Source organism: Octopus sinensis, unplaced genomic scaffold, assembly GCF_006345805.1.
Source record: "Octopus sinensis unplaced genomic scaffold, ASM634580v1 Contig15582, whole genome shotgun sequence".
NCBI lineage: Eukaryota > Metazoa > Mollusca > Cephalopoda > Octopoda > Octopodidae > Octopus > Octopus sinensis.
Window position 1 is genome coordinate 1 of NW_021833809.1, and position 15000 is coordinate 15000.

General features: G+C 39.1%; 3 non-coding genes across 3 annotated transcripts; all 3 read right to left on the reverse strand.

Annotated features, from left to right (window-relative positions):
• Positions 1 to 5242: 5242 nt before the first annotated feature.
• On the reverse strand, positions 5243 to 5314 carry Trnat-cgu. The gene has a single exon. It is a non-coding gene; the product is annotated as a tRNA-Thr (tRNA).
• A 3588-nt stretch (positions 5315 to 8902) lies between these two features.
• Positions 8903 to 8975, reverse strand: Trnat-cgu. Its single transcript has one exon. It is a non-coding gene; the product is annotated as a tRNA-Thr (tRNA).
• A 2862-nt stretch (positions 8976 to 11837) lies between these two features.
• Trnat-ugu lies at positions 11838 to 11910 on the reverse strand. The gene has a single exon. It is a non-coding gene; the product is annotated as a tRNA-Thr (tRNA).
• Positions 11911 to 15000: the final 3090 nt, after the last annotated feature.

The window sequence follows — 15000 nt, forward strand, 5'->3', positions numbered from 1 at the left end:
TTTTCTCCCCTCCATACACACACAAGCATGTATCTGACTCATACATTGTTCGCTTTCCAGACATTTGTACATTACTGCATATGCTTTATATGCACTTTTGACAAGTTGTGGAGCACCTGAGCACTGTATACAATAATTTATTATTATTATTATTTCATTATAGTAAAAGTTACATACTCACTACTAATAATAAGCAGGTTTCTTCATGAGTGTTAATTTATGTTCACCCCTACCCCCACTACCATCCATTAAATTTTGCATAGAACTACTCAGGTGCCAGACTCAGGGATTATAATCTTGCTAGACCAGTTAAAACCTGCAACAGCATCAGTCCTGTTTCACATCTCCGAGCTTGCCAACACAAAGTAGAGCCAAACTACTCGTTAAGATGAAAGATAAGAAGATTTTAATTAAATTCAAAACAAACTCTGTGACAAATTTAGTGTTTTGGTATTTAAAACATTATAATTATCTGGTTAATTAATACCCAATAACAATTTTTGATTAATGTTACTCAGTACAATCATCTGTGTATTAATGAATTCGTTAAATTTAAAGACATTAATTTTCTCAAGATACCAATAAATTTTTACTTTTATGACTTTTTCAACTCTGTCTCAAGGTTGTCTGATTACTGCAAAAAATTATAATCATTACTATTGACCTTGTGCCAAAATTTGAGGCCATTATTATTATTGTTGTTATTATTATATTATTATTATCCTCATCATCGTCGTCGTCATCCTCATCCTCCTCCTCCTCATCATCATCATCATCATCATTATCATTATTAGTGTTATTATTATTATTATTGTTGTTATTATTATTATTATTATTATTATTATTATTATTATTACTACTACTACCACTATCATTATTATTATTATTATTATTATTATTATTATTATTATTATTGAGTGAGAGAGCAGTGCATGCCATCAAAGTGACACTGGGGTAAAATATACGAAGCCCAATATACCCATCATGACTACCCGTCTGATAAGGTACACCAGGCACATGCATCACAACCATATGCGCGACATGGTGATCTCAATCAAGATAAACAGCACATGACCTTGCAGGTGGGGCCCAGTTAGAATTTTCTTCTGGTCGAGTAACCCATCACACTCAAAAGGTCCCTGAATAAGGGTTGTTTAAGAATGTTGAATGAAACACCCATGTTTCCAGAGGTGAATTATCCAAACCCCAAAGAATTCCTCTCAACACATGGCTATGATGCTCCCCCACTACTTCTGTTTGTGATCAGAGATGCACATATCATCAGACACTAAGGGACATGCTCAACTGGTTATGGTCAAACAACTGACAAGCAAATCTGTGGTATTGCGCAGAATATTTGCTGTGGCCCATCTATTATTATTATTATTATTCAGTAGTTTTATTTTTATAACGTGCTTTCACTTCACTACCGAGCGCAGCTCTGCGTGCCTTGGATGTGTGCTGTGATTTGTTGTGATAATCTGATGGTTACTTTATTGAAAGTGTTTTGCGTAGGATGTGTGCAGTGCCCAGTAGTGCAATTTTCTGTATGTTATATATATTTGTAAGTCCTGGTGTTTTTGTTATGTATTTGTCTGAATATCTTTTTTTTATATCATACCTAATGCGCCCACTAAGATAGGAATTGTTTCTGTTCTTAGATTCCACATTAGAGTTACCTCTATTTCCAGGTCTTTGTATTTGAATTTTTCTCCATTTCTTTTAGAGAAATGTTGTCATCTGTTAGAATTGATACTTCAATTAGAAAGCAATTTTCTTCTCATGATCTCTGACAACTATATCTGACATGTTGGCCTTAATTTCTCTATCTGTGTGCATTGGCATTATTATTATTATTATTATTATTATTTGTTAGTAGTAGTAGTAGTAGTAGTAGTAGTAGTAGTAGTAGTAGTAGTGCAGGTAGTTAGTAGTAGTAGTAGTAGTAGTAGTAGTAAGTAGTAGTAGTAGTAGTGCAGGTGGTAGTAGTAGTAGTAGTAGTGGTGGTGGTGGTGGTAGTAGTAGTGCAGGTGGTGGTAGTAGTAGTAGTAGTAGTACTGGTGGTGGTGGTGGTGGTAGTAGTAGTAGTGGTGGTGGTAGTAGTAGTAGTAGTAGTAGTAGTAGTATCATTATTATTAGTCAACTTGTTTCGGGGATTGGTCTTCTTCCTGGCAGGGCTTAAGTGGCTACTGGATTACTTCCCGTAACCTTAGAGATCCTCATGATTACAATAAGCCATCAAGTGCTCAAAGCCCTCATGATGCTCTTTCCTGTTCCTAAGAGGCATTCATTCTCCTGAAGTACTACAGGACATTCCATTCCAGTTTCCTTTCACCACTTATCTACGTCAAATTATCATCATCATCATCATCATCTTGGCTGTGTGGTTAGTAGCTTGCTAACCAACACATGGTTCCGGGTTCAGTCCCCTGCGTGGCACCTTGAGCAAGTGTCTTCTGCTGTAGCCACGGGCCGACCAATGCCATGTGTGGATTTGGTAGACGGAACTGAAAGAATGCCTTCGTATATGTATGTATATATATATATATATAGATATATATATATATATATATATATATGTATGTGTGTGTGTGTTTGTGTGTCTGTGTTTTGTCCCCCTAGCATTGCTTGACACCGATGCTGGTGTGTTTACGTCCCCCGTAACTTAGCGGTTCGGCAAAAGAGACGCGATAGAATAAGTACTCGGCTTACAAAAGAATAAGTCCCGGGGTCGATTTGCTCGACTAAAGGTGGTGCTCCAGGATGGCCGCAGTCAAATGACTGAAACAAGTAAAAGAGTAAAGAGTATAGTGTGTGTGTGTGTTAGTGTGTGTGTGTGTTAGTGTGTGTGCTTTTTTATATGAATAATAAATAAATGCGCACTTTTAAGCCTAGCCCAGGCTCATGGTGGCCCGGTTTCCTGGTTTCAATGGCATATGTTTCCCCAGATGGACTGGCGTCCTGCCAGTCCATCAACGCGTTTACTCATTTTTGCCAGCTGAGTGGACTGGAGCAACGTGAAATGAAGTGTTTTCTCAAGAACACAACGTGTCGCCCCCGTCCAGGAATCGAAACCACAATCTTAAGATCATGATGCTGACACCCTTACCACTAAGCACGCACCTCCACTGCTTTTTTATATATCTCTGTGTATACACATACTAGATATGCCACACACGCACATACACACATACACACAAACATATATACATATTCATGCACACACACATACACACACATACATCCACACACATGCACACACACATACACACACATAAATATATTATTCAAACGTTGTTTTGTTTCCGGTTCTCTGCAGAACACACACATAGACATACACATTCACACACACACACACACATTCACACACATACATTCACATACACATATTCACATGCATACACCATTCACACACACACACACACTTTCACACAATCACACACATACACATTCACTCACATGTACACATTCACACACACACATTCATACACACACATTCACATACATATATTCACATGCATACACCATTCGCCCACACATATTCACATGCATACACCATTCACACACACACACACACACACACAAACACACACACACACACACACACACACACACTTTCATATATCACACACATACACATTCACTCACATGTACACATTCACACCCACACATTCATACACACACATTCACATACATATATTCACATGCATACACCATTCGCCCACACTATTCACATGCATACACCATTCACACACACACACACACACCCACACACCACACACACCTTTCATATAATCACACACATACACATTCACTCACATGTACACATTCACACCCACCACATTCTACACACACCATTCACATACATATATTCACATGCATACACCATTCGCCCACACATATTCACTGCATACACCATTCACACCACACACACACCACACACACACACACACACACACACACACTTTCATATAATCACACACATACACATTCACTCACATGTACACATTCACACACACACATTCATACACACACATTCACATACACATATTCCCATGCATGCACCATTCACATTCACATATTCACATGCATACACCATTCACACACACACACACATTCACACAGACACACACACACACCCTTTCACACAATCACACTCATACATATTCACACACATAATACACACCTACACATTCACACACATGTACACATTCACACACACACACACATTCATACACACACATTCACATACACATATTCATATGCATACACCATTCACACACACACACACACACACATTCTCACAGACACACACACACACACACACACTTTCACACAATCACACACCTACACATTCACACACATACACACAGAAATATACCCATGCTTCTACGCATCACTCTAACAACAATCGTTTGTTTTCTTTTTCTTTAAGTTGAATATTTCTTGCTTAAAATTAACCATTTTCCATGTACGTCTCCGCATGAAACAAATCAAATCTTTCATAAAAGAAAAAATTCCAAAAAATTAAAGAAACCCAAAAAAGCAAAGAGCCGAGGAGATCTGGTTTCTTTCAACAAAAACCAAAACTGAAAAAAATAAGTTGGTTGGCCAACGAGTAAAGTTGCCGGGAGCAAAGTGATGATTTTGTGTCTGTAGAAAGATAAAAACATCACTCACAGCAGAAGACATTTACATCGTTTTCATGTCCACTTTTCCATGGAGCAGGAAGAATTTTTATTGAAGCAGATATCTAACACAGCTGGATGCCCTTCCTGCTGCCAATCCTCGCTTGTTTCCAAGGGAGGTAATTTCCAAGTGAGGTCATTTCCTCATGGACAGATGTGGAAGGTTGGACATAAACGACACTGCTTGTAGGACAGTGGTGCTTGTTTACGACTACCATGCAAGTTCAAGGCTAGGAGACGGTAACACGTGCCACTGGTGCTCCATCAGTTACAACGACAAGGGTTCCAGTTGCTCATGGAATTAATGTACAAGTGGCTGAGTACTCCACAGACATGCATATTTCACGTTATTTGCACCGTTGGTGACGTCCTGTACCCATATATGCATGTGTTTATATATATATATATATGTATGTATGTATATATATATATCTATGTATATATATGTATGTATGTATATATTTTTTTAAATTTTATTTTATTTTATCTATTTCAGCTCACGAGCTGTGGCATGCCTGGGCACAACCGCCATTAAAGCATTAAAAATAGCCTTCTGCCACCAATGAGATTGAACTCATGACCCCTGGTTTACGAGACCAGTGCTCTAACCACTGAGCTATGGAGGCTATATATCTATATATATACACACACACAATGTGCTTCTTTCAGTTCCCATCTATTGTATCAACTCACAAGGCTTTGGTCCCCACAGGGTTATAATAGGAAATACTTACCCAAGGTGCCACACAGAGAGACTGAACCTGAATTCAAGGGGTCGGTCGATTGAGAAGGAAGTTTCTTAACCTCACAGCCACGCATGTCCTTACTTGTATCAGCAGAAATATAAAAGAAAAAAACAAAGAAATTTGTAAAATAAAATAAATTTGTAGACAACAAAGAGAAATGAATATAGATATTTCCAGCAAAAGCAAAAAGAGAAAAAGAAAAAAGGTTTGTAATATCGAAAGATATAATTTTGTTTATCCTTCGGTTAATTTTGCATTGCTTGTTATTTCACCTTTGCCATAACTGGATTTCAATAACATTCTTTGTTTTTTTTTTTCTTTGATTTTTTTTTTTTTCAAAATCTAGAATAATACATATTTTAACAATGTGCTAGTCACTTGATCAACATAGAAGAGGGCTTTGTTGTTTTTACCTTGCGATTGCAGTCTTCATCACCAATACATGAATATTATACATATATATATATATATGTATATATATATATATATATATATGTAGATATATGTAGATAGATAGATAGATAGTTAGATAGGTAGATAGATAGATAGATAGACAGACAAATAGATAGATAGATAGATAGATAGATAGATAGATAGATGGATAGATAGATAGATTGATATATAGATAGATAGATAGACAGACAGACAGACAGACAGACAGACAAACAGACAGATAGATTGATAGATACACACATATATACATATATACATGTATACACATAGATATATACACATAGATATATACACATATATATATTTATGTGCATACGCACACATGCACTCATAGATATAGATATATTAAAATAGATAGATAGCTAGATAGATAGAGAAGAGAGAGAGAGAGAGAGGGAGACAGACACACAGACAGAAAGACAAACAGATAGACAGATATGCAGATAGATAGATAGATAGATAGATAGATAGATAGATAGATAGAGATAGATAGATAGATAGATAGATAGATAGATAGATAGATAGATAGATAGATTGATATATAGATAGATAGATAAGACAGACAGACAGACAGACAGACAGACAGACAACAGAACAGATAGATGATAGATAGATAGATAGATCATAGAGATAGATAGATAGATAGATAATAGATAGATAGATAGATAGATAGATAGATAGATAGATAGATAGATATATATAGATAGATAGATAGATAGATAGATAGATAGATAGATAGATAGATAGATAGATAGATAGATACACAAACACATACATGCACACACACACGGATGCTCACTTTTCTTCTATTTTCTAATTTTTTAATTTTTTTCAGTTTTTCAATTTCATGTCTAACCATTACTATATTCCTGCAATCTAGTTTTCTTATACCAGACACAAAAAGCTTCTTGAAACTTCTTTCAATTTTTTGACTGCCATGACAGTTTTTTTTTTTTTTTTTTTTTTTTTTTTTTTTTTTTTTGCGTTGAGTTGTTTAGCTGGACAGCAACCATTTGATCTAACCACATTCAACGGCTTTCAAATGTTTGTCTTCATTTTTATTCTAATTTCTTTTTTATCTATTTTTTTTTTTTTTGCCTTTTCAAAAATTTCAACTGTCTGTCGAAGAAAATTCTTTACTCTTTATATTTTTTCAACGGAACTTACACACACACACAAAAAAGAATTTAAATAACAACAAACAACAACATACAATGCTTAATAATGTTCTGACAATGAAGTATGAAGCCACAATAAACAACTCGAATATAAATTATAATATAAAATATATTGAATGCAAATTAAAGCTAGAATTAAAATAATTTACTCGCAGGAGTGTTATATCATTAAAAGCAATTCTTTGATATTATTCTATGGTGTATATTCATTTTCTCACATCCCGGTCTTTGTGGTTTGTTTCCAGAGAAGACAATCAGCATCTTGGTGCCCGCCGTAATGTTTCGAATAATGCAAAGAAGACTTTTGGATCTGTCAATCGTCAGTCGTCGTTGTCGACGTCATTCACGAGTTGTGTCGACGGTGACAGACAGACAGACAGACAGAATTAATGTAATTAAATTCATGGAGCGTTATATTCTTCGGGCAGACTTTGGAATTTATTCATCGTCTTCATCATCATCATCATCATCATCATCATCGCCATCATCATCATCATCATCATCGCCATCATTGCCATCACCACCACCACCACCACCACTACCACCCCACCACCACCACTACCACCACCACCACCACCACCACCACCACCACCACCACCACCATCATCATTTAACGTCTATTTACCATACTGGTACATGTCGGGCAGTTTTCCTGCAACATTCTGATCACATGTCCGTAGAGCCAAAGATGTGAATTCCCAAATGCAGAGAAGTAATTAATAACTAATACAAGGACACAGAAACTCGTTATATCATCAATCCATTCATTCATTTTCTCTGCTCATTTTTTCTGCTCCTCAGGAGGTCATGAGGTCAGAGGCCTCAATCAACCCCCTCCCTGGATTCTAGCAGAAGCAACTCACATTAGACTTTCCAGCTGGATTCCAAAACATGACTGATTGGAACCATGGATATTATCTGATCATCTTGTCCTTGGTCAACCTTTAGGTTTCCTCTTAGCCATCATGGTTTAACCCTTTAGCATTTAAACCGGCCATATCCGGCCAAAAGTATTCTGCCTGTTTTATGTTCAAACTGGCCAGATCTGGTCTCTCACACCAACCCTAAAATGTCGTTTTAAAAATTAACAGCTACCTCATCAAAATCTCATAGCTACAAGATAATGCATGATTAGTTCAAAACAATGTGGATAAAGAAGTATTAATTTTGGCAGAATAATGTGAACACTAAAGGGTTAAAGAATTCAATTTATGATTCTTTCCCAAGACCTTTTAACATGTCTGTAGTATTGGAAGTGCGACCTCTCAATGCCAGGAAGTAGTTTTCAGCTTGGAGATTTACATAACAAATAAGAGATACTCTTTACTCTTTTACTCTTTTACTTGTTTCAGTCATTTGACTGCGGCCATGCTGGAGCACCGCCTTTTTAATCGAGCAACTCAACCCCGGGACTTGTTCTTTTGTAAGCCCAGTACTTACTCTATCGGACTCTTTTGCCAAACCGCTAAGTAACGGGGACGTAAACACACCAGCATCGGTTGCCAAGCAATGCTAGGGGGACAAACACAGACACACAAACACATGACGGGCTTCTTTCAGTTTCCGTCTACTAAATCCACTCACGAGGCTTTGGTCGGTCCGAGGCTATAGTAGAAGACACTTGCCCAAGGTGCCACGCAGTGGGACTGAACCTGGAACCATGTGGTTGGTAAGCAAGCTACTTACCACACAGCCACTCCTGCAATATATAATTTAAACACATATTTCATGTATCAAAAAAAATGTCAGTTCCAAAATATTGGAAATGGTGATCAATAAATCTAAAGCAGTATCATTCTTTGAGCTAAGAAATTTAAGGAAAAACAAAAAAGTCTTCTGCCACCAATGAGAATTGAACTCATGACCCCTGGTTTACGAGACCAGTGCTCTAACCACTGAGCTATGGAGGCTGAGACAGTCTTAATCTTTCCAATTTACTATTTACTTCTACTTTTGATGAAACCCACACTTCACCATCTGTTGTATATATTGATTGGGGTGGGGTATATATATATATATAGCATCCATGTATCACCATGGATTTAGTCTGTGGTGGAGGCCATTTATTGAGTTAAGAATATTGATCAGTCAAACAGCAAGTACACACACACGCACAATGGGACACGCCTATAGCATATTTTACAGTTTACATAGTTCAACCTTAATAAGCAAGAAAAATCAACTTTTAACCTTTTATTTAATTGTTATATGTTCAAATTGTCAAGATCTGACCTCTTACACCTACCCTACAATGTCACCCAAAAGATAAACAATCAGGAGTGGCTGTGTGGTAAGTATCTTGCTTACCAGCCACATGGTTCAGGGTTCAGTCCCACTGCGTGGCACCTTGGGCAAGTGTCTTCTACTATAGCCTCGGGCCGACCAAAGCCTTGTGAGTGGATTTGGTAGACGGAAACTGAAAGAAGCCCGTCGTATATATGTATATATATATATATGCGTGTGTGTGTTTGTATGTCTGTGTTTGTCCCCCTAGCATTGCTTGACAACCGATGCTGGTGTGTTTATGTCCCCGTTACTTAGCAGTTCGGCAAAAGAGACCGATAGAATAAGTACTGGGCTTACAAAGGAATAAGTCCCGGGGTCAAGTTGCTCGATTAAAAAGGCGGTGCTCCAGCATGGCCGCAGTCAAAGTAAGAGAGTAAAAGAGTTTATCATGAAAATCTGAAAGGCATGACATAATTTTTGATTAATTCAAAACAACGTGAATAAATAAACATCACATTTGACAGAATAATATGAATACTAAACAAGCCATATCCAACCCAAATATTCTACCTGTTTTATGTTCAAACCATGCAGATCTGGCCTATCACACCAACTCTACAATGTCATTTATTCTCTAGAAAAACGCCGCCGCCGTGGTGATCTCTATTCTCGCTCACAACATCATAAGCGGAAAGTGTAACCTCTCGAAAGAGCTGTTCTTCACTCCTGCTCCAGAGCGTCGGCTGCGGGGTCATTCTGAAAAGCTCTACCTGTGACGATTTCATCTCAATCGAAGGAGAGGAGCTTTCTTCATCTGGGTTGCGGATCCGTGGAACAAGCTGCCAGACGAGATGGTGAAGATGCTGACGACCGCTTTGTTCAAAGTCTCCCTTGACCTCAAGTGGCCTGAACTCTTTACATGAACACCACCCTCCCTACATGGCCTTGCTATTTGCTTTTGAGCCAAATTAACTAACTAACATTGCAAAAAGAGAAACAATCACATCATCAAGACCTTGAAGTTATAAAATAATGCATAATTAATTCAAAACAATGTGAATAAATAAAAATTTGACACAATAATTCGAATGCTAAAGGGTTAATAATATTGATCCCTTCACAGTGGGATACATAACAGATCCTGTATTCTACCTTCTTGGCATTTGTTACACTCAATTCCTACTTTAGACAAAAGTTCCTAAGTGCTTTGTGACTGATAGCGAAGTAATGGCAACAACAAAATCCTGATCAATCAAAGTCCCCAAACAAACTCTACTGGATTTCCTTGGTGTAATAATGAAACCCAAATTGGGAAAATATGTAGAAATATTTCTGAGGGAGTCTGAGAGAACCAAGTATGGAAAACCTTTGCTACTCTGTCACAAAATAGATACATTCTCTTGTATTGATAGATGTGACAATTTGACTGTTCTGATAACAAAAGTTAGATAGCATCTGACGGTCTCCCACTTATGCTCTCAGTTCAGTGCCAACCATTGTTGCCAGCTTGCATGTTTGTTACTCAAGGCACCATTCGTCACTGGAAATGTTTTATGTTCAAAAAATTCTTCATAAACTGCTTTGTTTATGATAAGTGCTCATACACTGAAGTTTCGCTGTATCTCTTCTTGATAAGATTTTGACCTCAGGGCACTCAATCTGTCTCAGAAATCAGTGAAACAAAAGAATGTTTTGTGAGAAGCAAAGGTTTTGCAAAGTTGGTTCTCTCAGACTCTCTCAGAAATATTCTGACATATAGGCGCAGGCCTGGCTGGGTGGTTAACAAGCTTGCCTCACAAACATGTTCTGAGTTCAGTCCCACTGTGTGACACCTTGGGAAAGTGTCTTCTGGTGTAACCCTGGGCCAACAAAGCCTTGCCAGTGGATTTGGTTGATGAAAATTGACAGAAAGCCATCATTATGACCAGGTGGTAAGAAGCTTGCTGTCCAGTCACATGATTCTGGGTTCAGTTCCACTGTGTGGGACTTTGGGAAAGTGTCTTGCACTATGGCCTTGTTGTAAATTAATATCATCTATTTGCAATGATCTTCAAAAACATGTCTGGCTATGAAGAATTGTTATCTTGTTTGAACACAGGTAAAAGGTTGGCAACTGGACAAGTACCTGATTGTAGAATATCTTCCTCAATAAACTCTGTCTGACTCAAGGAAACAGAAAAGTAGACTTTAAAAACAATTAAGATAATAGTATTTCGTTTTCGGATTTGGTTTGCAAGATTCTTTATATGAGTTCATGTGTTGAAGCACATTCCGTTGTGTCTGGGGAGAGTCATTTTCTTTTTGTGCCTTATAATATAACACACTCGCTGGTAAAATTAAAACTGTTGAAAAGGTTGCAAGACGCAACGAAAATTTTAGGAAAATAAAAATTAGAAAAAAGTGGAAATTTTACTGGTGAGTGTGTTAAATTATAAGGCACAAAAAGAAAATGACTCTCCCCAGACACAACGGAATAAGATAATAGAGATAATGACAAATGACAACGGCAAATAAGGAAAAATAATTTTTTAAAAATGTAGATTTAAAGCCCCCAGTGAGAATTGAACTCACGACCCCTGGTTTACAAGACCAGTGCTCTAACCTCTGAGCTATGGAGGCTTCCACACAGATTATATTCTTGTATAGCGTTTTAAATCTTTTTCCTAGTTGCTCTGATATTCAACATGTGTTGGATCTATTGATTACGCTGTATGTGACTAACATCAGACTGTGTGTCACCTAAAGTTTACAGCGTTGACATATATCTTGACTTTGATTTTCTTAATCAATAGATAATTAAGATCAATCAATTAGTCAAGTACTCAACCAACATATTATGACGGGAAACACTGATAGTCTTGCTCTACAAATGTTCGTGGACAGACTTTGGACTTGAGTCTGTCATGATTTGTAGGTCACATGAGCTGGCTTCTGGCTTGCCTCATGCCCTTGCTTGATGGGGCTGAGGTCATTCCAGGTTAGTGGTCCCAGAGGCATCATCGTGTGTAGACCCAACCAGGTCCACCAGTGTTCTCCATTGCTGGCTGTCTCATGCCCTTGCTTGATGGGGCTGAGGTCATTCCAGGTTAGTGGTCCCAGAGGCATCATCGTGTGTAGACCCAACCAGGTCCACCAGTGTTCTCCATTGCTGGCTGTCTCATGCCCTTGCTTGATGGGGCTGAGGTCATTCCAGGTTAGTGGTCCCAGAGGCATCATCGTGTGTAGACCCAACCAGATCCACCAGTGTTCTCCATTGCTGGCTGTCTCATGCCAGCCCCTCTGCATCCTCCAGGTGACATCAAGCCTCTGGAGTTCATCCCTGGTTACATCCAGCCATCTGGTGTGGGGCCTGCCAATAGGCAGCTGCTGCACTGAATGAGAGTAAAGCCCTGGTAGGATGATCTAATAGGAGACAGAGGACATGTCTGTACCAGCACATACAAAGGAGAATATCTCTGTACAGGTGCATGCGATAGAGGACATGTCCATACCAGTGCATGCACTGGAAGACATGTCTGTACCAGCACATGCAATGGAGAATATATCAGTACTGGTGCATGTGATGGAAGACATGTCTGTACCAGCATATGCGATGGAGGACATGTCCATACCAGTGCATGGAGAGGAGGGCATGTTCATACCTGCACATGTGATAGAGGACATGTCCATCCCAGTGTGTGCAGTGGAGGTCATGTCTGTACCAGCACATGCAATAGAGAATATCTCTGTACCAGTGCATGTGATGGAAGACATGTCTGTACCAGTGCATACAGTGGAGGACATGTCCCTCCCAGTGTATGCAGTGGAGGACATGTCCGTACCAGTGTATGCAGTGGAGGACATGTCCGTACCAGTGTATGCAGTGGAGGACATGTCCGTACCAGGGCATGGAGAGGAGGGCATGTTCATACCTGCACATGTGATGGAGGATATGTCCATCCCAGTGCATGCAGTGGAGGTCATGTATGTACCAGCACATGCAATAGAGGATATCTCTGTACCAGTGCATGTGAAGGAAGACATGTCTGTACCAGTGTATGTAGTGGAGGACATGTCCGTACCAGTGCATGCAGTGGAGGACATGTCTGTACCAGTGCATGCAGTAGAGGACATGTCTGTACCAGTGTATGCAGTGGAGGACATGTCCATACCAGTGCATGCAGTGGAGGTCATATCCATACCAGTACATGCAGTGGAGGACATGTCTGTACCAGTGCATGCAGTGGAGGACATGTCTGCACCAGTGCATGCAGTGGAGGACATGCCTGCACCAGCATATGCAATGGCAGACATTTCAGTACCAGCACATGCAAAGGAGGAAATCTCCATACCAGCGCATGGGGCAGAGGACATGTTTGTACCAGTGCATGCGATGGAGGACATGTCCATACCATGGACATGCGTACAGACATGGTACAGACATGCGACGGAGGACATGTCTGTACCAGCACATGCAAGGGATAGCTATGAGGTGGGATACACTGATGCATGTGCACATGCAGTTTTTTGTTGGTAATGTGCTGGTACCATCTGATGTTCTTGGTGCTTCTCAGGGCTCATCAAGAACATCACATGAGGCCAGACCTTAATCCAGTTTCTATGGCATTTACGTAAATGAGATCATAACATCGCCCCACCACAACCACCACAACATGAACAGGACACTGGACCATTACAGGGTTAACTTTCCAGCTGTTGCTGGGACTCACTTACAGGTGAGTAGACTGAGGCTGTGCAAAATGACGTGTAAGGTCTGTCATGAGACCTAAAGACCCATAAGGTCAGAGCTTGATCTGGTTTCGTTGATGTAATGCAATGCCACTCTCTGCCTCTGGAATTCGTTCCAGTACCTTCAGTAGAGAGTGTTGGTGTTATGAAGGGCATCCAGCAATAGGGACCCACAGCAAGTGAGATGTACAAATCGTAACACAGAATAAAAAAATCAATGAAATAATCTGGAACAATAATTATTCAGCTAACCCATGCTGATATGGAAAAATGGACGTAAAATGGTGTAAAGTGGTGATAATGGTAATGATGGTAATGATGGTGGTGGTGGTGGTGTTGGGGGGGTGTTAGTGGCAGTGATGATGATGATGATGATGATGATGATGATGATGATGATGATGATGATGATGGTGGTGGTGGTAGTGGTGGTGTTGGTGGGGATGATGGTGATGCTGATAACAATGGCAATGACGATGTTATTTTTCTAGGTTAAATTATGTCGAAGCATATAAATAGAGATGCCTGAGAAAAAAAACTATTTATATATATGTGTGTGTGTGTGTATGTGTCTGTGTGTGTGTGTGGTTGTCTGTGTGTGTGATTGTCTGTGTGTGTGATTGTCTGTGTGTGTATATGTATCCTGTTGTATTCTTGTTGACAGATTGGTCAACAAGATAAGATGAATAAACTCTTTCTTCCATTGTCCAAAAATTATTGCTGTTCCCGCACACAGCCAAGATACAAATCTGGTAACATTGTATCACTGTGTTTTGTGTTCTGTGACATTATCTGGTTTTCACAGACCAGCATCATAATCCACAGAGTTACACAATATGATAGCAGCAGAAATGAAATATTTCATGGTACCTAGCAACAGCTAATCATGCTGGGAATGTAATACATAAAGAAATTCGTGAATGAAAATGAAAGTGAAACTAAAATATAGTTAGTCTAGTAAATATGCTGGGAGTGGCTGTAAGC